Source organism: Bos javanicus, chromosome 10 (genome assembly GCF_032452875.1).
Source record: "Bos javanicus breed banteng chromosome 10, ARS-OSU_banteng_1.0, whole genome shotgun sequence".
NCBI classification, from domain to species: domain Eukaryota; kingdom Metazoa; phylum Chordata; class Mammalia; order Artiodactyla; family Bovidae; genus Bos; species Bos javanicus.
In genome coordinates this window covers 67,474,663-67,499,082 of record NC_083877.1, presented here as the reverse complement: position 1 = coordinate 67,499,082, position 24,420 = coordinate 67,474,663, and positions in this window count along the sequence as shown.

The window sequence follows — 24,420 nt, the reverse complement described above, 5'->3', positions numbered from 1 at the left end:
ACTGACCTAACATAATTGGACAGTTATCTAATTGCTGTCAAAAATAATGAATTAGGCCCATTTGCCATAAAAACAAAATAAAACCATCAGTGATAACACACTATGAGATTAATTCAAATATAAAGCAATTGTCAATTGATTTCCATTATCCTTCCAACTCTGTTTCTCAAACGCAGGCCAGTTAAAATTTCTATCTTCTGCAGAGAAACATGGAGATGAGGTCTAGATTAGACAGTGAAACCGGAGACAATTAGAGTCTTGAGAAGTACAGAGGTTGAAAGGGAGTCCTTTTGTGTATAGTGTGTTCTTGATTCAATGTCCCATCAAGATAAGTGCCAACTAACCCAGAGGTTCCTGGAATCTTTGCTGCTATCCCAGAAGGCTCAGCCCATCACAGGACCCAGCATTGTCTCCAGGAATATCTGTGTTAATAAGCTGCCTCTAATAGCCTCAGATATGCAGATGACACCACCCTTATGGCAGAAAGTGAGGAAGAACTAAACAGCCTCTTGATGAAGGTGAAAGAGGAGAGTGAAAAAAGTTGGCTTAAAGCTCAACATTCAGAAAACTAAAATCATGGCATTCAGTCCCATCACTTCATGGCAAATAGATGGGGAAACAGTGGCTGACTTTATTTTTCTGGGCTCCAAAATCACTGCAGATGGTGATTGTAGCCATGAAATTAAAAGATGCTTACTTCTTGGAAAGAAAATTATGATCAACCTAGACAGCATATTAAAAAGCAGAGACATTACTTTGTCAACAAAGGTCTGTCTTGTCAAGGCTATGGTTTTTCCAGTGGTCATGTATGGATGTGAGAGTTGGACTATAAAGAAAGCTGAGTGCCAAAGAATTGATGCTTCTTAACTGTGGTATTGGAGAAGACTCTTGAGAGTCCCTTGGACTGAAAGGAGATCCAACCAGTCCATCCTAATGGAAATCAGTCCTGGGTGTTCATTGAAAGGACTGATGTTGAAGCTGAAACTGCAATATTTTGGCCACCTGATGCGGAGAGCTGACTCATTTGAAAAGACCCTGATGCTGGGAAAGATTGAGGGCAGGAGGAGAAGGGGACGACAGAGAATGAGATGGTTGGATGGCATCACTGACTCAACGGACACGGGTTTGGGTAAACTCCAGGACACCTAGCGTGCTGCAGTTCATGGGGTCACAAAGAGTCAGACACGACTGAGCAACTGAACTGACTGACTGACTGAGGTGATAACAGACTTCAGCAGGGACCAGGATAGTCTGAGATTGCCCAACTGTATTCCGAGAACTTTCAGTTTCCTTGTTCCGTATTGCTTGCCCTGGATCATTTCATTAACCACGTTGTAACAAGATTGTGCAATTATGTACAGCTCAAGTTTTTGGAACCTGAAAGTCAGAGAAGGGATGTTTACAATATTTTTAAAGTTAAATTAACATTTTGGGTAAACATTCTCCAACATTTTCTTGCTTCTTATTAACAAACCTGTATGGCAACAATACCTAAAAGGGAACTTCAGAGATATCCCTGGTGGTCCAGTGGCTAAGACTCCAAGGTTCCAATGCAGGGGGCCCAGGTTTAATCTCTGGTCAGGGAACTAGCTGCCACATGCCGCAGTTAAGAGTTCTTATATCCCAGCTACAGATCCCACATGCTACAACAAAGACTGAAGATCCTGAGTGCCTCAGTGAAGACCCAGTGCAGCCAAATAAATAAATAAAAATTTTAAAAATAAATAGCAAGGAATTTCAATTTCCCTTTGAAAGTTTAACACTTCAACATTTTTCCTGGCTGCTAAAGATTGATTTATTTTCTAAATTTAATTTTAAAATTTACACATGACAAAATTTATCTTCTTTGGTATACAGGTCTATGAGTTTTGATAAATAAAGTGTATAACCACTGTCACAATCAAGATTCAAAACAGTTCCATCATTCCAAAGAACTCCTTTTGTCTGCCCATTTGTAATCAACCTCGCATGACCCGGGAACCACTGATGTGTTCTCTGTCTCTTTTAAAGAATGTCATGTAAATGGAATTGGATGGCATATAGACTTTTGAGTTTGGTTTCTTTCACTAAGCATATGAGATTTTTTGAGATTTATCTATGTTATTACATATGTGCTTAGTCGTTCAGTTGTGTTTGATGCTTTGGGACCCCATGGACTGTGGTTCATAACATTTTATCACTGAGTAGTACTCCATTGTATGGGGTATTAGTTTCCTATGGCTGCTATAACAAATTACTACAGACTTGGTGGCTTAAAGCAACACATATGTATTCTCTCACAGTTCTGGAGTCCAGAAGTTGAAATCAGTATCACTGGGCCAAAACCAAGTGTTGGCGAGGCTTCTGGAGTCTTTAGCAGAGAATTCTTCCCTTGTCTTTTCCAGCAATACTGGAAGTGTTGCTGCCAGCAATATTTAACTAGTGGCCACATCACTCTGATCTCTACCTTTGTGGTCACAGTACCTCCTATCATGTTTTTCTGAAGTCAAATCTCCCTTGCTTTCCTCTTACACAGACTTAGGTGAATCTCCCCCCCCAAGGTTCTTAATCACACCTGTAATCCTTTTCTTCCACATAAGGCAACATTCCCAGGTTCTAGGACATGGACATCTTCCAGGGTGTCATTATTTGGCCTTCCACATATGGGTATGCCACAGATAATTTATCCATTCACCCACTGAAGGACAATTGGATCACTCCCAGTTTGGGGCAGTTATGAACAGAGGTGCTATAAATATTTGCATGAAGGTTTTTATGGGAATATGTCTTCTTTTTTTCTAACCCCTTAACTATCCCTTCCCCCACTCATTGCCCCCTAGTTACCAGAGGTTAAGGGAACATAATTTTCATTTCTCTTGGTTATGTAAATACCTAAGAGTGGGATTGCTGGGTCAAATAGTAATATTAGTTTATGCAGTTTCAAGAGAAACTGTCCAGCTGTTTCCAAAGTGGCTGTACCATTTTGCATTCCCACCAGCAATGTGTGTGTTCTAACTCCTCCATAGCCTTGGCTACACTTGGTACTGTCAGTGTTTCTAGTTTTAGCCATTTAGTAGATGTACAGTAGTATTTCCTTGCAGTTTTAACTTGTCTTTCCCTATTGACAGTGATGCGGAGCATTTTTTAACGTGATGACCTCTCTCAGTTGGCTACATTTTACTTAGCTCTTAAGTGTGCTTTAGTAATTATTTAGAGATAATTAACTACTTAATAGGCAAAAATCTTAGAAGTATTACCTTCTCATGAAATTAAAACTACTGAGTAACTTTCAGTGTAGTGGAATTCTAACTATCAAAATGACTCAACACAATATTCATAAAATACACCCAAGGTGTATGGTTAGTATAAGATTAGTTAGATTGGTAAAGAGTATGTCTATAATAAACATGTCTTCTTTCTCACCTTTATGAACCAATTTGAATTAAGAATCTATATGAACTGTAATAATTCAAGGAGTTTTCCTTTCAAAAATGTGGATGTAATGTGATACATCTACCTCAGGAAGTCCATATAATTAGATCTGCAGGGCATGCATAGACGTGAAGTCTAACAGATTCATTTGGTTACAAGAAAGTTTCTTAACCATGGAAATACTTCCTGTGAAACTGCCAGAAACTCCAAATCTCACCAGGTTCTGCTGAGGCACCTGGATCGTAATAAGAGCCATTTGAATACAAATCTATCTTCTTTCGAATGCCAAAACTCTCATAGACTAGTTCATGCATAAAATATGCTTTCAAGCTTCCAACAGCTTCAGGATAAATTCCCTGTGCCAAAGACGTAAAAGAGATAAGGCAACTACTTCAGGAGGCTTGGAAGACAGGGGAAGTGAAGATCTTAGTACCAAGGACTCAAGTGTAGAATTTTATTCTTTCTTAAAAATCATTAGAATATTTTAGTTAGCAAAAACAGTAGCAGAATTGTATGCCAGTACCTTTCTCACATATATTAGTAAAAATAATAGTTATAGTAACTATCTTTTATTGCATGTTTACAATATTATGCCAGATACTATTTTAAGTAAATAGTATTAATTAATTTAAGTAAATTAATGCATTCAGTCCTTACAACTACCCCAAGAGTAGGTACTACTTTTATTCCTATTGTAAGGCTAAGGAAACAAAGACATAAAGATATGAGCTCAAGGTCCCAGTGGAGGAGAAGAAGTCAAATGGAGCTAGACAGACTCCATGTCAGCTGACAGGGGCTGTCCACAAGTTGATACTGTGGCTGATGACCAACTGATATCCTGATGATCAGCTTGACCTGTAGAGATTTTTGAAATTATGATTCCCAGGCCCCAGCTCCAGGCTTCCAGTTGATCATTCTAGAATCTGCATTGCTTTCTAGGTAACTCAGATGTTAAAGAATCTGCCTCCAATGCAGGAGACCTGGGTTCAGTCCCTGGGTTGGGAAGATCCCCTGGAGAAGGGAATGGCAAGTCCCTCCAGTATTCTTACCTGGAGAATTCCATAGAGAGAGGAGCCTGGCGGGCTACAGTGCATGGGGTCACAAAGAGTCAGACATAGCTGAGCAACTAACACAACACAGGTGTGTATATGTGCTCAGTTATATCTAACTCTTTGCGACTGCATGGGCATAGCCTAGCAGGCTCTTCTGTCCTTGGGATTTTCCAGGCAAGAACATTGGAGTGGATTGTCATTTTCTACTCCAGGGGATCTTCTCAACCCAGGGATCGAACCCAGATCTTCCTGTGTCTCCTGCTTTGGCAGGTAGATTCTTTACCATTGCACCACTGAGTCTGGCGCAGGTTCCCCAGGTGATTCTTAGCATTGACTGGTTTACCAACATCAGGTTGGTTTCCACTGATGATTTAGAAATGCCTTTTTGCTGGTTCCAACGTATCCTGTAGAGAGATCAGACTTTCCTAAGGATCCTTAGTAAGTTCTTCTACATGGTGATGAGGGGTTAAGACAACACATATTTCAGGTCTTCAACATGTAATTAGTCAGGTTACTACTTCTCTTAAAAGTTTCAAGTACAATGAGCAAAAATCAAGATTCATATTTTACTTACATACCATCCTTCTCATACCTGACCTCACCTTCCATTAAAATTTATTTTAATCCTTATCCATATTATACATTTACATTTATTCCTACAGTAAGACTTATTATTTTCTCTATTTACTCTCACATTTTCCCCCAACTGCTGGTGATAACCATATTTATATTTCTACCCCAGACTTTGAACTCCTGGTCTGAATATCAAATGATGTGTCCAGTGCTTCTGCCTGGAAGATCCTCTCATTGAATATGTCTGAAAGCCATCTCCATGCACCACACCCCAACCATACCTGTTGCTTCTCCTACTTTCCCTTTCTTGGTGTTTAGCCCCACCACCCACTCAGTAGTACAACCTAGAGGCTGGAGGACATCTAGACTCTACTCTCCCCCCATTTGCCATGAGTCCACAGTCACCCGCTTCCCATCTCTTGTGTCGTCTCCATTCCCCCTGCCACCACAGCAGTCCATGTCCCCACCACCTCTTGCCTGGACATTGCAGTTCTCCCCGCCCCCTATCACTGGGCTGTACTGCTGCTTGAGTGCTGTTTTCTCTTTCTTTACTTTCTTTTTGTTGGAGAAAGCAGACACTTTTGAATCCAAGTTAAACCTTTTTTTTTTTGGCTGCACCACATCTTAATTGCAGCGTGTGGGATCTAGTTTCCTGACCAGGGATCAAATCCAGGCCTCCTGCATTAGAAGTGTGAAGTCTTCACCATTGGAACACCAGGGAAGTCCTTAACATTTTTAACTTTATATGTGAAATACACAGCTGATTATAGAGAATAATAGGTGTTTCCCTGGTGGCTCAGATGGTAAAGAATCTGCCTGCAATGCAAAAGACCCGGGTTTGATCCTAGGTCGGGGAGATCCCCTGGAGAAGGGAATTGCTACCAACTCCAGTATTCTTGCCTGGAGAATTCCATGGACAGAGGGGCCTGGAGGGTTACAGTCCATAGGGTTGAAAAGAGTCAGACACAACTGAGCGACTAACACTTTCATAGAGAATAATATAACAAACTGTGTTCTGACTACAAGTTTTATCAAAATCTTAACATTGTCATACCTGCCATTTTACTTAAAGAAATGAAGATATAGATATAGTTGTAAATATAGATATTTAAGCCCACTTGACTAGCCTGTCCCCCATCCCCAAGTGCCTCTTTCCCCAGCACATTCTCATGAAATTGCTATTATCAATTGCAGATACGTTTTATGCTTTCTTTAGATATTTAAGAATTGACTAACAATTTAAAGCATTGCTTTACTTAAATGATGTCTACTATACATGCCTTCTGCAGCTTGCTTGCCTCACTCAATTTTATTTTTTCTTCCTGTTGACACTCATTGCCCTAATTCAGTCACATTAACTACCATATGGTATTTTGCCATGTGACTATACCACGATTTGTTTATTTATCCTCTGTCAAAGGCATTTAGGATTTCTCACAAATGCAAACAGTTCAGCGCTGCTCTATTTGAACAGATGTTTGAGAGTTTCTCTAAGTTGTATTCTCAGGAGTGGCATTACTTTGCTGGTCTCCTGAGCCAGGGAGACAAACAGTTTCCTGCCTCCCTTTCTCTACACTGCTGATTTGGAATAATTTTTTTCAAATGCAAATCCAATCTCGTGACTCCCCTGCTTAAGTACCTTTCATTCCTCAGAAGATTCAAGGCCCCTGTGCTCTGCCCTGTCTTCTTTGCCAGCCTTTCCCCTCACTTCCCACACCAAATCATGCCCAGGCCCAGCTTTCTCAGAATTGCCCCCTGCTTCTCCACAGTCTGGGTATGTCCTGTCTCCCACCCATTTCTACATTCTCTTCTCTTTCCTGGACTACCCTTCCTCAATCCACTCCCCCCATCCTTCCTACTAGGAAATACCTAATTGTTTTTCAAGGGTCACCTACTAACTGAAACCTTTCCTCACCTGCCAGAGGTCACCAGTTTGAATCCCACCCCTACTACTTACTAACATGGGCAAATCTTTAAACATCTCTGAGCTCAGGGACATTTTTTTATTTGCTAACCAGATGAAAATAATAATGCCTACAACATATGCCTATCAGGAGGGTTAAATTTGATTATTGATATTGATTATTGGATCTGATGTATTTCCTTAATATAGAGCATTTCATTCAATGCCTAACAATTAATACTATCTCTCATTCATTTATCTACTAAAGATTTTATTAACATTATTATTGTGTGTGTTGCTGTTAGTTTCTTCTTTACATTTCTCCCTCCCTATACTAACTGTATGGGACCATGTCTAATTCATCCTTTGTATGGCCAGCACAGACTGGTATAGAAAAGGCCTATAATAACTGTTAAGTGAATAAATGATTGATTTTTTGGGCTCTCAGACCTGCTAGTTATAAAAAAAAAGATTTAATACTTTGGCATAGATGGGCTTCCCTGGTGGCTCAGAAAGTAAAGAATCTGCCTGCAATGCAAGAGACCCAAGTTCGAACCCTGGGTTGGAAAGATCCCCTGAAGAAGGGAATGGCTACCCACTCCAGTATTCTTACCTGTAGAATTCCATGGACAGAGGAGCTTGACAGGCTACAGTCCATGGATTGCAAAGAGTCAGAAATGATAGAGTGACTAACATGTTTAGATGGTATCTTATTTCTATAGGAAAAAAAATACAATCTTTGGTGACATTACTTTTGTTTCCCTTTACCATAATATTTTCTTACAATAGCTTCCTGCCTCATTTCTTTAAGTTGGTAATGATGTATGCAAGCCAAGCAGTAATGAGTATTGAAAGAATTTATTTTGCCACTTGGTTGTTGCCCAGGGAAAGGGTTTGCTTTAAAAAAAAAAAAAAAAAACACCCTGTTTCCATTGGTTTTGCCACTTCCTTATAAACTTACTGAGGCAGAGTTAGTACTGAGAAGTTCAATGAAAAGGCAGTGACAATTTCTGAAATCTGAAGATTAATAAATGTAAGTTCACCAGTAGAAAATGTAAATATAGCTGCTTCTGACCTGGAAGGAAGAGCGATTGGAAAGCAGGGGTGGGAACAGTGAGACTGCGTTCTTATAGCCTGTCTGTCTTCCTCAACACTTGGAAACCAGGGACCAAATCTCAGGACTGGGTCCTGCAGGGCTCCTCTGACATTCTGTACTGCCAAGCAAACAGGCTTCTCTTTGTTTCTGCTTGATTACACTGAGCTGGCCAGGCTGCTGTCTCCTGCGGTAGAGCAACCTTCTCTGTACTCCACCGGAGGTGGGGGAGAAGCCCAGTAAAAAACTCCTGCTCACTGCCTTCCTCAGGCTGGTTTCTCTTCTCCACATCCCCTAAACCCACCTCCAGCAGCCATTCTGCCTCCAAGAGACAGTTCTCCTGAAGCAGATTGCGACTCTGACCTCTGAAATTCAAATTTAACAACATCTGTATTTTTTGCTGAATCTGAGGGAGAGTTCTTAATTCCAGGGATGGTAAATCCTACCTCAGCCCCAGGCTCGTCCCAGTTCTAAATCAGTCGTGATCTTCTTATTCTCCTTGGTTAATGATTAATCTGATGATGGGTTTTAATCCAGTTATGATTAATGAGATGAAGAGGAAATCTTACAGAGAAGAGAAGCCTTGTAAGAAAACCCTGTACTTTCCCCTCTTCTTCCTGCTTTGAAAACAAAACTCAGAGGTACAATAGTCATCTTTTCACTAGGATGCAGCAAACATGAGAAGAACCATCCAGTCCAGCAGTTTTCAAATGGTGGCCTAAGGATCCCTGGGAGTCCCTTAGTCCTTTGAGGGCATTCTCAAGGTCACCATTTTCCTAACTGTATACCTATGTAAGATCACACTTCAACCGAACGACCATGGCCCAACAAATTGACCGCAGGCAATATGAGAATCTACTTATTCTTTGTTAAGTCGGACATTCAAAAGATTTCAAACAATCCCAATCTTCTCACCAATTTTTTTCTTTTTGTTTTGAAAGTATTTTTCACAAAATGTTACTTTGTAATTGGCTTATTATTTTCAAATGAATTAACAAATAATTTTTGAAAAGTATAAGTTCTCTAACACAGTAAGGAAAGTGAAAGTGAAGTTGCTCAGTCGTGTCCATCTCTTAGAGACCCCATGGACTGTAGCTTACCAGGCTCCTCAATCCATGGGATTTTCCAGGCAAGGGTACTGGAGTGAGTTGCCATTTCCTTCTCCAGAGGATCTTTCCGACCCAGGGATCGAACCTGGGTCTCCCACATTGCAGGCAGACACTTTGCTGTCAGAGCCACCAGGGAAGCTATAACTAACACAATAAACATCAATACATATAAACCACCATGGCTGATTCTTATTGATGTATGACAGAAAACCCACAAAATTCTGTAAAGCAATTATCCTTCAATTAAAAAAATTTTTTTTAATATATCAATAGGCATAATCCACATAAACAAAAGCTCTTTGGGAGTCCTTAATAATTTTTAAGACTTTAAGACCCACAGCCTGACATCCACTGACTCAGACAATGATCCTGACAACTTAATCTACTCAACCAATGCCAGGAGCCACAAGCCTCTGGACTTCTTATAATGAGAAACATGAACCCCTGTTTTTTGATTCCTCTAATAAGATCTTCTGTTACTGGCAGCTCATAACAATCTAAAATGAGTTATGAGCTAACTCAACAGTGAGTAGTCATTGATGAGGCATTATTTCAAATTGGTCAATTGAAACGATAGCTTTAATCACTCAAGGTTGTTGAGCAGTAATAAATTGAAGTAATAAAATGACAAAGTCATGTGAAATCTGATTTACAGAAAGGACAGAACAAACAGAAATCTTTTCAAGACACAAAAGGGTAACTTTGGAAAATTTGCCTCTTGACTTTCACTGGTAGTCTCTCTAGCTCTGGAGAGGTATCTCCAAAATAAATATTCAGTACTTATGTTAAATACATGATATTAAATACAAAATAATTAAAAACAAAACATGTATTCTATAGTCCCAACCTAAGGAGTTTACCTTGGAAACTTTTATGATCCTATTTAGAGTCTTTGATCTTGAAGCTTCTTATTTATGGATAATAACATTTTTTTAAAAAAGAATTGGAAATTTTATTTGAGCCAAATTTGAGGATTACAATCCAAGAAAAGCATCTCAGAAATCTCTGAGAACTGTTCTGCTGGTTAGAAATCAAGGCGCAGTTACAGAAGTTTTTTGAGACAGAGAGCTGTACATCAAATGATGTATTTTTAAAGACTTTTATTGGAGTATAGTTGATGTATAATATTGGGCTAGTTTCAAGTGTACAACAAAGTGAATCTGTTATGCATATACACATATCCACTTTTTTCAGATTCTTTTCCCATATATGTTATTACAGAATAATGAGTAGAGTTCCCTGTGCTACACAGTAGGTCCTTATTATCTGTCTTATACATAGTCGTGCATATGTCAATTTCAATCTCCTAATTTATCCCTCCCCCTGGTAACCATAAGTTGGTTTTCTATATCTGTGACTCTATTTCTGTTTTGTAAATAAATTCATTTGTACCATTTTTTCAGGTTCCACAAATAAGCACTATCATACCTTTGTCTTTCTCTGTCTTACTTCACTCAGTATGACAGTCTCTCGGTTCATCCATGTTGCTGCAAATGGCATCATGTCCTTATTTTTTATGGCTGAGTAATATTTCACTGGGTATATGTATCATTAGCTTCTTTATCCATTCCTCTGTCAATGGACATTTAGATTGCTTCCAGATTGTATCTTTGTGCTCTTTTTTTCCATTGCATTTGATTTTCTGGCCTCTTTGTTTCTGACACATCATAATTAGCTTACTCTTGTAAAATACCTGTGACTTCTTTTAAGCTCCTAATCTTTACACCTGCACCTTTGTTCACTGAGCATACATTCACACACAATTAGCAATGAAGCTCAAGTGTTACCCTAAACAGTTATGTAAAACTTCTTAATCCTCTCGTGTTTTTGTTTTTGTTTTATTTTTATACTTTTGGGGCTGTGCTGCAGGGCATGTGGGATCTTATTTCCCTAACCAGTGTTTGAACCCTCCCCCTTTGCACTGAAAGCACAAAGTCTTAACCACTGGGGGTCAGCAGGGAAGTGCCAACCCTCCCACATTTTAAGAACAAAGATATAGCTTCCTGTCACCTCAACAAGAAAAAAGGGAAAAAAGCAAAAATATTTGGTGCACTTTCAGTTAGCAGTATTAAAGCGCTGTGTTAGTCACTCAGTCACTTTGCAACCTCATGGACTGTAGCCCACCAGGCTCCTCTGTCCATGGGATTCTCCAGGCAAGAATGCTGAAATGGGTTGCCATTTCCTTCTCCAGGGGATCGTCCCAACTCAGGGAATGAACCCAGGTCTCCTGCATTGCAAGCAGATTCTTTACCATTTGAGCCACTAGGGAAGTTCTATTAAATCTTAAATAAGATATAAATCTGGTCCTGATTTTCATGAAATTACCAATTAGGATATTTGGGCAGGGAGAAAGGATAAAAAGTAGTGTATTTGGAGTTGCTATGCTCTTAAAAAGTGTGTAACAGTATGAAATTCTGCCTTAGGCCATTAAATTGATGAGAGAACCCACTCAATATATTTTTAAAACTCCACGTTTGTCGAGGAAAGAGCATACAACTACTGTCTTTAACGCCTGTAAATGCTTGCAGGTAAAATGTAGTGAATTTGGCATTAAATGAAAAGCTGTCAACTAGCTTTTTCTATTCGAAGAGCTTTCAAGGACTGGTTTAAAAAGATAAATCAACTGCTGTCTTTACTTTTGCATTCTAAAATTATCTTCACAGACCACTCACACATCCTCCCATATACTAATAAGAAACCTTGGGAAAACCTGGTCTCTAAAAACTCCAATCTTTTTTTAAATTGTAGTAAAATACACATAACATAAAACTTATCATCATAACCATTTTAAGTGGACAGTTCAGTAGTGTTAAGTACATTCATATTGTTGTGAAATCAATCTCCAGAACTTTTTAATTTTGCAAAACTGAAACTCCATACTCAACATTCAACAATAATTCCCCATTTTCCTCTTCCCCCAAGCTCCTGGAAACCACCATTCTGCTTTCTATGAATTTGACTACTCTAGATACTACATATATGTGTAATCATATATTATTTATTGTTTTGTGATTGGCTTATATCACTTAACATTACGTCCTCAAGGTTTACCCATTGTCCTGACCAGAGTGTGTCAGAATTTCCTTCCATTTTAAAAACTTCAATATTTTATTGCATTATTGTAAAGACCTATTCTAGGCTGTTTTGATATAAATGAGAAGGAAGAGGGAAATGCACTATTTTGATAGGAAGAGAGTTTTTCTTAATTAACATTAACTATGTATATGCATTGGAGAAGGCAATGGCACCCCACTCCAGTACTCCTGCCTGGAAAATCCCAGGGACGGAGGAGCCTGGTAGGCTGCAGTCCATGGGGTCGCTAAGAGTCGGACACAACTGAGCGACTCCACTTTCACTTTCATGCATTGGAGAAGGAAATAGCAACCCACTCCAGTGTTCTTGCCTGGAGAATCCCAGGGACAGGAGAGCCTGGTGGGCTGCCGTCTATGGGGTCGCACAGAGTCGGACACGACTGAAGCGACTTAGCAGCAGCATGTACATGTATACACACAGAGCATGTGTGTATTAACATTATAATTGCCTATACAGGTATGACATGAAGAAATATTCAGTTACCCTTTTACACTCCAAATAATGCAAGAATTTACTTTCTGAGAAGAGAGAAACTTAAAACCTGAAATATCCCATCACAGACATGTCTCATCATCTCCCTAAAAGAGCAATATAGGGCTTACCTGGTGGCTCAGGAATAAAGAATCTGCTTGCAACACAGGAAACACAGGTTCAATCCCTAGTCTGGGAGAATGCCATGTACCACGGAGCAGCTAGGCCCATATACCACAACCACTGAGCCTGTGCTCTAGAGCCCGGGAGCCACAACTATTGAAGCTGGCAGGCCTAGAGTGGGCCAAGAGAAGCCACCACAGTGAGAAGTTGCATGCTACAATGAAGAGTAGCCCTGACTCACTGCAACTAGAGAAAAGCTGCACAGTAACGAAGACCCAGCACAGCCAAAAAGAAGTAAATAAATAATTTTTTTAAAGAGCAATTTAGAGAGCACTTTCTCTGCCCATATGTGACCCAAAAAAAAAATGAAGGCTGTTCAGTAGCCCTGCTCTCCCCAGGACCTTTCTTTTCTATAAAATTTATATGGAAGAAAGTGGCCCCATGGTTTCAATAGAGCTATTAAGGGACATCTATATTTTCAGGATGATGCCAAAACTTACCAGTGATCCATAATTTTGTGCACATTAGCCTATTAGGATGCTAAGGATATGAAAATAAAAATTTATTAGTTGCTCAGTTATGAACTGTTTGACTTCTATGAAATTGCCAATATTTTATTGCTTTGGCCTACAGAAACAGCCCTTTCGCATCATTCAACCTAATGAAATCCTACCTATTTTTCATCTATCAGAAAATTAATGTAAATGCATTCTTCTTTTAATACAAAACATATAAATAAGTGGTTAAGAGCACAAGCACCAGGTTAAAAAAGACTTTTAATTGAATCCTGGCTCTGCTTCTTTGTAGATGTGTGGATTTTGGCATTTTCTTAAACTTTCCAGGTCTTCTCACCTGTAAAATGCAGGTAAGAATACCTCTCAGAGAGCTATCGTGAGGTGGAAAAGAGATAAGATGCATAAAGTGCTTAGTACAGTGTTGGGCACTTAGTAAGTTCTCGATTAATTATCAAGTTTATTATCACAACAAAAAATTGTAATTTTCACAGATAATCACTTCTAGAAAGTAAAGAAAGTGAAAAGTAAAAGTTTAGTCGCTCAATTGTGTCTGACTCTGAGACACTATGGATTGTAGCCTGCCAGGTTTCTCTGTCCACGGGATTCTCCAGGCAAAAATACTGGAGTGGGTTGCCATGGCCTTCTCCAGGGGATATTCCTAACCCAGGGATCGAACCCAGGTCTTCTGCATTGCAGGCAGATTCTTTACCATCTGAGCCACCAGGAAGCCTCTGTAAAGTATGCTAATTGTAAATATGATGGTTAGATTCAATTCCACTAGTCTTAATGGTGTATTTGTGCTCAGTCATGTCCAACTCCTTGTAGCCCTACAGATTATAGCCCACCAGGTTCATCTGTCCATGTGATTTCCTAGGCAAGAATACTGGAGTGAGTAGCCATTCCCTTCTCCAGGGGATCTAACGACCCAGGGATTGAACCTGTGTCTTTGGCGTCTCCTGCATTGACAGGTGGATTCTTTATCACTGAGCCTTCAAATCATATCAAAGCCCAGCAAAAACCACAATACTCATGGCTGATCTCCCTGGCATAGCCCAGTGTCTACTGCTCTCCTTTCTGGACTGCATGTCCATCAGAGATGGGAGAGTGGAAATGGCCTGTCAGTGCTGATTTTGTATACTTCTATGAGAGAATGCCGCAGAATGTGAGGACTAAATGACTCTCGGTTGGGATTTTTGAGCTTTCTGCCTCTCCGGAAATCAGCTGGTTTCTGCTTGCTCCATTTACTGTACCAGCCTACACAAGATGAAATGCTCATGTCGTAATTTAAAAATTAAGACTATCCCAGAGGATCCCCATGCAGGGCATACATCAGTGTTTGCCTAACAATCTGTGAGTTCAATCGCAGGAACAGTTTAGAATAGCCTATTCCTCACGGCCCAAAGGCCTTGAGTCTTCTCAAAAATCAGAGCTTGTCAAATGGAATGAAAGAAGCAGGGAAGCAGCAGGGGATGGCATTCAGTTAGCTGTTTCATTTGTGTTACGGGGCAGGGCTGCATCCTCTCCTTGAGCCTTTATGTGTTAACTTGGCACTCATACTAGCCTGTTATGGGATTAGAGAGGCAGCGTGCCACAGCGAAGCAGGGGAGAGTTTCTTTGGGGGGCCCGGATTTGATTTGGCTTCATTCACCACATGCTAGGTCTGCAACCCTTCACAAGTTATTTAACTTTTCAGTGTCTCTATTTCCTTACTGTAAATTGAAGATGATAATGGAAACTATGTCATTCATTACTGGCTGTTGGATTAAATGAATTCATAAAAAGCACTTAGAAAAGTGTCTGACAACCAGTAAACATATTATAAGGGTATACTACTGTTATTACCCGAAGGAGAAAAGGAAAGATATACCCATTGGAATGCAGAGTTCCAAAGAATAGCAAGGCGAGATAAGAAAGCCTTCTTCAGTGATCAATGCAAAGAAATAGAGGAAAACAATAGAATGGGAGACTAGAGATCTCTTCAAGAAAATTCAAGACACCAAGGGATCATTTCATGCAAAGAAGGGCACAATTATGGACAGAAATGGTAGGGACCTAACTGAAGCAGAAGATATTAAGAAGAGGGAGCAAGAATACACAGAAGAACTATACAAAAAAAGATCTTCATGACCCAGATAATCACGATGGCATGATCACTCACCTAGAGCCAGATATCCTGGTGTGTGAAGTCAAGTGGGCCTTAGGAAGCACCACTACGAACAAAGCTAGTAGAGGTGATGGAACTCCAGTTGAGCTATTTTAAATTCTAAAAGATGCTGCTGCAAAAGTGCTGCACTCAATATATCAGCAAATTTGGAAAACTCAGCAATGGCCACAGGACTGGAAATGGTCAGTTTTTATTCCAAATCCAAAGAAAGACAATGCCCAAAATGTTCAAACTAGTGCACAATTGCACACATCTCACACGCTAGCAAAGTGATGCTCAAAATTCTCCAAGCCAGATTTCAACAGTATGTGAACTGTGAACTTCCAGATGTTCAAGCTGGATTTAGAAAGGCAGAGGAGCCAGAGATCAAATTTCCAACATCCGTTGGATCATTGAGAAAGCAAGAGAGTTCCAGAAAAACATCTACTTCTGCTTTATTGACTACGCCAAAGCCTTTGACGTGGTCACAGACAAACCATGTGTGGATCACAACAAACTATGGAAAATTCTTCAAGAGATGGGAACACCAGACCACCTTGCCTGCCTCCTGAGAAATCTGTATGGAGGTCAAGAAGCAACAGGTAGAACTGGACATGGAACAACAGACTGGTTCCAAATAGGAAAAGGAGTATGTCAAGGCTGTATATTGTCCCCCTGCTTATTTAACTTATATGCAGAGTACATCATGCGAAATGCCAGGCTGAATGGAACACAAGCTGGAATCAAGATTGCTGGGAGAAGTATCAATAACCTCAGATATGCAGATGACACCACCCTTATGGCACAAAGCAAAGAAGAACTAAAGATGAAAGTGAAAGAGGAGAGTGATAAAGTTGGCTTAAAACTCAACATTCAGAATAAGATCATGCCATGCAGTCCCATCACTTCATGGCAAATAGACTGGGAAATAATGGAAACAGTGACAGACTTTATTTTTGGTGGCTCCAAAATCACTGCAGATGGTGATTGTAGCCATGAAATTAAGAGACGCTTGCTCCTTGAAGAAAAAGCTATGACCAACCTAGACAGCATATTAAAAAGCAGAGACATTACTTTGCCAACAAAAGTCCACCTAGTCAAAGCTATGGTTTTTCCCGTAGTCATGTATGGATGTCAGAGTTGGACTATAAAGAAAGTTGAGTGCCAAAGAACTGATGCTTTTGAACTGTGGTGTTGGGGAAGACTCTTGAAAGTTCCCTGGACTGCAAGGAGATCCAACTAGTGCATACTAAAGGAAATCAGTCCTAAATTTTCATTGGAAAGACTGATGCTGAAGCTGAAACTCCAATACTTTGGCCACGTGATTCGAAGAACTGACTCATTGGAAAAGACCCTGATGCTGGGAAAGATTGAAGGTGGAATGAGAAGGGGACGACAGAGGTTGAGATTGTTGGATGGCATCACTGACTTGATGGACATGAGTTTGGGTAAATTCCAAGAGCTGGTGATAGACAGGGATGCCTGGTGTGGTGCAGTCCATGGGGTCGCAAAGAGTAGGACACGACTGAGTAACTGAACTGAACTGAACTGCACTACTGTTCATTTTCATCACATTTTTAATGTGGAAATAGAGGCAGCTGTATGTAGTGCTGTTACTGACCTTTTCAAGTTGGTCCCCAACACGAGTCCTCCTGTCAGGTGTTTCTTCAGCCCACAGAACAAGATAGAGTTTGGTTTCGAAGCCCAAGAAGCTTTATTGTTTGATCAAAGAATGGAGAGGTGGGAGCTCCCACTCTAGAGCACATGCTCTCCCCAAAAAGTTGTGGGTGGAACCGCTTTATATGGATCTTCTGGGGTGGGGAGTAGGAGGGTAGTTCTCACATGATCAGGTACAGCTGTGCTGCTCAGGCTTCAGATCACTGTGCCCAGCATCCAGTGTCTGCTCATGGCCTACCACCACCATCTTGAATTGAGTGCTAGTCACAGCACTCAATGGCTTCCCTGGTGGCTCAGATGGTAAAATATCTGCCTGCAATGTGGGAGACCCAGGTTCAATCCCTGGGTTAGGAAGATCCTCTAGAGAAGGAAATGGAAACCCACTCCAGTACCCTTGCCTGGAAAATCCATGGTCAGAGGAGCCTGGTATGCTACAGTCCATGGGGTCACAGAGAATCGGACATGACACAGAGCAACTTCACTTTCACTTTCACAGCACTCGAGCTTCTGGGCTTCCCAGGTGGCTCAGTGGTAAAGAATCCACCTGCCAGTGCACGAGACTCAGGTTTGATCCCTGGGTCTGGAAGGTCCCCTGGAGAAGGAAATAGCAACCCACTTCAGTATTCTTGCCTGAAAAATCCCATGGACAGAGGAGCCTGGAGAGCTATATAGTCCATGACGTCACCAAGCATCGGATACAACTTAGGGACTGAACAACACCACAGCTTTCCTGCACGAGGCCAGATGAGCGGCGCAGCCGTTTTTGCACCAGGGACTCTGGTCTGAAGGGCTGGGTACGAGGCCTCTGGGTGCGGCACCCCATGAATACCACACCCAGAGGATTAAGGAAAACGAGGTGAAGGACAAAGGAAGAGGTTAGACCTTATCACCTGTCACCTAGATCCCACCTTATTTTTCTTGGGCTTATATTTTCCTCGAGCTTATATTTCTCAGTGGGCTTTGGTGGTGACAAAGTGATTTAGGAGGGGTTTCTGTGGTAAACTATCTCTGTGTGCTCAGTCAAGTCCGACTCTTTGTTGACCCCATGGACTGTAGCCCATCCATCTGTCAATGAATGTTTGCTAGCATTCTACCTTTCAGTTATTGCAAATGTGGATATGAACACTGGCATCCAAATATCTGATAGAGTGCCTGCTTTCAGTTTTGGAGGGAATATATCCAAAAGTGCAATTTCTGAACCAAATTCTATGTTTATTTTTGAGGACCGCCTGGCATACCACTTTCCACACTGGACATACAATTTTACATTCCCTTCACCAGTACATAGCAGTTTCAATTTCTCTACATCCATTCCATACCTATTTTCTTCTTTTTAAAAACTTTTATAAAGCCATCTTAATGGGTGCGAAGTTGTATATCATTGTAATTTTGATTTGCATTTACCTAACTAAGCTGGTTTTAGAAAAGGCAGAGGAACCAGAGATCAAATTACCAACATCCGCTGGATCATCGAAAAAGCAAGAGAGTTCCAGAAAAACATCTATTTCTGCTTTATTGACTATGCCAAAGCCTTTGACTGTGTGGATCACAATAAACTGTGGAAAATTCTGAAAGTGATGGGAATACCAGACCACCTGACCTGCCTCTTGAGAAATCTGTATGCAGGTCAGGAAGCAACGGTTAGAACTGGACATGGAACAACAGACTGGTTCCAAATAGGAAAAGGAGTATGTCAAGGCTGTATATTGTCACCCTGCTTATTTAACTTCTATGCAGAGTACATCACGAGAAACGCTGGGCTGGAAGAAGCACAAGCTGGAATAAAGATTGCCAGGAGAAATATCAATAACCTCCGATATGCAGATGACACCACCCTTAAGGCAGAAAGTGAAGAGGAACTCAAAAGCCTCTTGATGAAAGTGAAAGTGGAGAGTGAAAAAGTTGGTTTAAAGCTCATCATTCAGAAAACAAAGATCATGGCACCCGGTCCCATCACTTCATGGGAAATAGATGGGGAAACAGTGGAAACTGTGTCAAACTTTATTTTTTTGGGCCAAAATCACTGCAGATGGTGACTGCAGCCATGAAATTAAAAGACGCTTACTCCTTGGAAGGAAAGTTATGACCAACCTAGATAGCATATTCAAAAGCAGAGACAACAATGGTCCGTCTAGTCAAGGCTATGGTTTTTCCTGTGGTCATGTACGGATGTGAGAGTTGGACTGTGAAGAAAGCTGAGCGCCGAAGAATTGATGCTTTTGAACTGTGGTGTTGGAGAAGACTCTTGAGAGTCCCTTGGACTGCAAGGAGATCCAACCAGTCCATTCTGAAGGAGATCAGCCCTGGGATTTCTTTGGAGGGAATGATGCTGAAGCTGAAACTCCAGTACTTTGGCCACCTCGTGCCAAGTGTTGACTCATTGGAAAAGACCCTGATGCTGGGAGGGATTGGGGGCAGGAGGAGAAGGGGACGACAGAGGATGAGATGGCTGGATGGCATCACTGACTCGATGGATGTGAGTTTGAGTGAACTCCGGGAGATGGTGATGGACAGGGAGGCCTGGCGTGCTGCGATTCATGGGGTTGCAAAGAGTCGGACACGACTGAGTGATTGAACTGAACTGAACTGAACTGAACGATTAGTGATGTTGATATCTTTTTGTGTGATTATTGCCATTCATATATCTTCTTTGGTGTAATGTAACTTTTTAGATACATATTTTCTAATTATTAACCCTAAATAATAACAGTGATACAATCAATAATGATAATAACAACCCATCTATTAGTATGTAATGAGTTTCTTCTACTTCACCTAATACACAGTAGGCACCACATGTGTATAGATAAATAGGAGCCTTTGCAAAGTAATATGTTTTATTTTTACACCAGCCAGTTAGGATAACCTAGCTGAGGTGACAATGCACAGGGAGTCTCCTGAGCAGAGAGAGTAGGATGGAGGATTTTCCAGACAGGGACTGAAAGTTGTTGTCATCCTCCTGAGACTCCTCCAGCTGCCATAGCACTTGCAGAAGGCCGTTAATGGCCAGCATTCAGGGGCATTTCCTGGCAGCTGTAACAAGTATTTTATAGAATTAGAGACACATACATTTTAAATAGAGCCATATAAACACATTTATTGGATACTCTATACTTTAAATCTATACTCTGAGCAATTTCAGATGGGAAACAAAGGATTCCTTGCAATGAAGGTTTCTGCTCTGACAGTTTAAAGAAATGTGGTCATCACTTGATACAAGATAGATCTAAAGACAAGTGTAAGCAGCTCTGAAGATGACAAGACAAGAGTCTGGCACAGAACTGCCTTAAGGTCTCACCAATATCTGAAGAATACACAACCCCAGAGTCATTTAATCATAAATTTATTCACCAAATGTAAACACAGGCTTGTTGTTCAGTCACTCAGTTGTGTCCAACTCTTTACAAGCCTGTGGACTGCAGCATGCCAGGCCTCCCTGTCTATCACTAACTCCCAGAGTTTACTCAAACTCATGTTCATTGAGTCGGTGATGCCATCCAACCATTTCATCCTCTGTCATCCCTTTCTCCTCCTGCCCTCAATCTTTCCCAGCGTCAGGGTCTTTTCAAATGAGTCAGTTCTTCGCATCAGGTGGCCAAAGTATTGGAGTTTCAGCTTCAGCATCAGTACTTCCAATGAATATTCAGGACTGATTTCCTTTAGGACTGACTGATTTGATCTCCTTGCAGTCCAGTGGACTGTCAAGAATCTTCTCCAACACCACAGTTTGAAAGCATCAAATTTTTGGCACTCAGCCTTCTTTATGGTCCAACGCTCACACCCATACATGACTACTGAAAAAACCATAGCTTTGACTAGACAGACCTTTGTCGGCAGAGTAGTGTCTCTGCTTTACAATACACTGTCTAGGGTTGTCAAAGTTTTTCTTCCAAGGAGCAACATCTTTTAATTTCATGGCTGCAGTCACCATCTGCATTGATTTTGGAGCCCCCCAAAATAAAGTCTCTCACTGTATCCATTGTTTCCTCATCTATTTGCCATGAAGTGATGGGACTGGATGCCATGATCTTAGTTTTTTGAATATTGAGTTTTAGGCCATACTTTTCACTCTCTTTCACCTTTATCAAAAGGCTCTTTAGTTCCTCTTCGCTTTCTGTCATAAGAGTGGTATCCTCTTCATGTCTGAGGTTATTGATATTTCTCCCCTCAGTCTTAATTCCAGCTTGTGCTTCTTTCAGCCCAGCATTTCACATGATGTACTCTGCATATAAGTTAAATAAACAAGGTGACAATATACAGCCTCGATGCACTCCTTTTCCAATTTTGAGCCAGTCTGTTTTTCCATGTTTGGTTCTACCTGTTGCTTCTTGACTTGCATACATTTCTCTGGAGGCAGATAAGGTGGTCTAGTATTCCCATCTCTTTAAGAATTTTCTACAGTTAGTTGTGATCCAGACAGTCAAAGTCTTTTATGTAGTCAATGAAGCAGAAGTAGATGTTTTTCTGGAATTTTCTTGCTTTATCTATGATCCAGTGGATGTTAGCAATTTGATCTCTGGTTCCTCTGCCTTTTCTAAATCCAGCTTGAACATCTAGAAGTTCTCGGTTCACGTACTTTTAAAGCCTAGCTTGGAGGATTTTGAGCTTGACCTTGCTAGCATGTGAAATGAGTGCAATTGTGCAGTAGTTTGAACATTCTTTGGCATTCCCCTTCTTTGGTACTTTAATGAAAACTGACCTTTTCCAGTCCTGTGGCCACTGCTAAGTTTTCCAAATTTGTTGGCATATTGAGTGCAGCACTTTAACAGCATCATCTTTTTAAGATTTGAAATAGCTCAGCTGGAATCCTGTCACCTCTACTACTGTGTACCAGATGCTGTTTTAGGCTTACAGAGATGAATACAGCATAATCTTAACACTTATATTCTAAGAGGTAGAAAATAAATGATCAAAAACAAAATGTTTGAGCTGGAGATAAGCACTATGTAGAAAATTCAAAAATTAGTCAATTTCATCTATGAAAGTAAAGTGTTAGTTGTTCAGTCATGTTCAACTCCAGCCTTAGAAGTATACTGAGAGTTGATCTAATCTGATCCTTTAATTTTATAGAAAGTGAAACTAAGGCAGAGGAATTGGTGTGAGTTACCAAAGGCAAAGAGCTGACTAGCAGATGCCCTGGTTTGGATGCCTTCTGACTCCACTAAAGTAAGTAAGCATTAGTCACTCAGTTGTGTCCGACTGTTTGCAATCCCATGAACTGTACCCATCAGGCTCCTCTGTCCATGGAATTCTTCAGGCAAGAATATGGGAGTGAGTTGCCATTTCCTTCTTCAGGGGCTCGAACCTGGGTCTTCCGCATTACAGGCAGGTTCTTTACCATCTGAGTCATCAATATAATTATTATAATGCTATACATAGTGTACAGTTGTATATAAGCTATGTGTGTACATAATTTATTCCATAATATGGATTCAATTATCTCAAGTAATCTTTCCCTTGTCTTTCAAACCCTATGTAAAATATATCTACAAGTATTATTAAAGAGAGTTATCTGAACCTGAAAGCACCACCCTGTGCCCAGAGTATGTGTGCCAAGAAAGCAATCCTCTTAGAATGGAGCCCAGTGTGAAAAACAATTGAGTAGAAGATGTACTGTTAAGTGCAAAATGAACAGCTTGAAAACAGAAGAATCAAGATCATGAGATGACAAGCAACAGATATTTCCTTGAAAATATTTGGATGTATAGTTGGATGAAAATATTGGCAAAACACTGTTAACTTAAAAAAAATTCACAATGTGAGAGTTGTGAATTAAGTTTTATTTGGGGGCAAAATGAGGACTATAGCCCTGGAGGTAGCATCTCAGATAGCTCTGAAAAACTGCTCCAAAGAGGTAGTGGGGGAAGGTCAGTATAAATGTGATTTTGGTAAGGGCCAATACATGCAAAATGTCAATCCACTCCAGTACTATTGCCTGGAAAATCCCATGGACAGAGGAGCTTGGTAGGCTACAGTCCATGCGGCCGCAAAGAGTCGGACACGACTGAGTGACTTCACTTCACTTCACTTCAATACATGCAATCAAGATCATATTTTTTGCAGAAGATTTCTGTTAGTCACGAGGAGCAGTTGTCACTATGAAGACTTTTGGTACTTTTCTAGATATGAGGAGATACAACTATTGGGCTCATAAAATCGGCTCCCGAAAATATCTATCTGAAGACCTATTCTGCCAGTTTTTCCCAGAGTACAGAATGCCTCATTTTTGCTCTCCACCCCGAACTCCTTTCAGAGGATGTTGAAAATCAGCAGCTGCAGCAACACATGACCTAATCCTTGTAGCGGTAAGTGGCTAGCAGCCATGGCAAGTGCCAGTTTGACAAGAGACTATTAGCCAAAATATACAATGAGCTCTTAACATATAAGAAAGCTAAGAGCTTGATTAAATGATGGTCCAAAGACCTAAACAGACATGTCACCAAAGAAGATACACACATGGCAAGTAACTATCTGAAAAAATGCTCCACATCATGTCGTCAAAGAAATGACATTAAAAGATTAAATGACATTTAAAAGATTAAAACAACAATGAGATACCACTACTGTGTAGGAAAAACTCAGTTCTTCTGTGAATCTCTTTTATCTTTTACTCTCATGCTACCACCACACTCACAACACTTCTATCACCAGATATGTGAGGGTTTTCCCCCACCAAAAATCCTCTGCAATACCAGCTGAGCATTGACAATTTTACCCAATTCTGACACTACCTGGAGATAGCATCAGACCCCACAGGTTAAGGGCTTAGTCCTACAAGACTGTCACCACCTCAGATGCCAGTCACCAAGTCCAGGTTGTCATCTGTGCTTCTGACCAATTCTCTATAAATGAAAGATTCCCACCAACCCCTCTTTGTGATTGAGTACTTTGTTAAAGTGGATTGCAGGATTTAGGAATGCAGTTTATTTACTATTTACCAGTTTATTATAAAAGGATATGATACAGAATATAGATGAATATCCATAAAGAAATCCAAAGGGCTAGGGATGTGGGAAGGAGTCATGTCACCTCTATGTTCTCCAGCTTGTAAACTCTCTGAATTCCATACCTTTGGGATTTTTATGGAGGCTTTATCATCTAGGCGTGATTCATCATTAACTCCATTTCCAACCCTCTCCTCTCTCTTGAGAATGGGAGGTGGGACTAAAAATTTCAAGCTTCTAATCATGGCTTGGTATTTCTGATGACCAGACCCCATCCAGGAACCTCCAAAGTGTCACCTTGTTAGAACAAAAG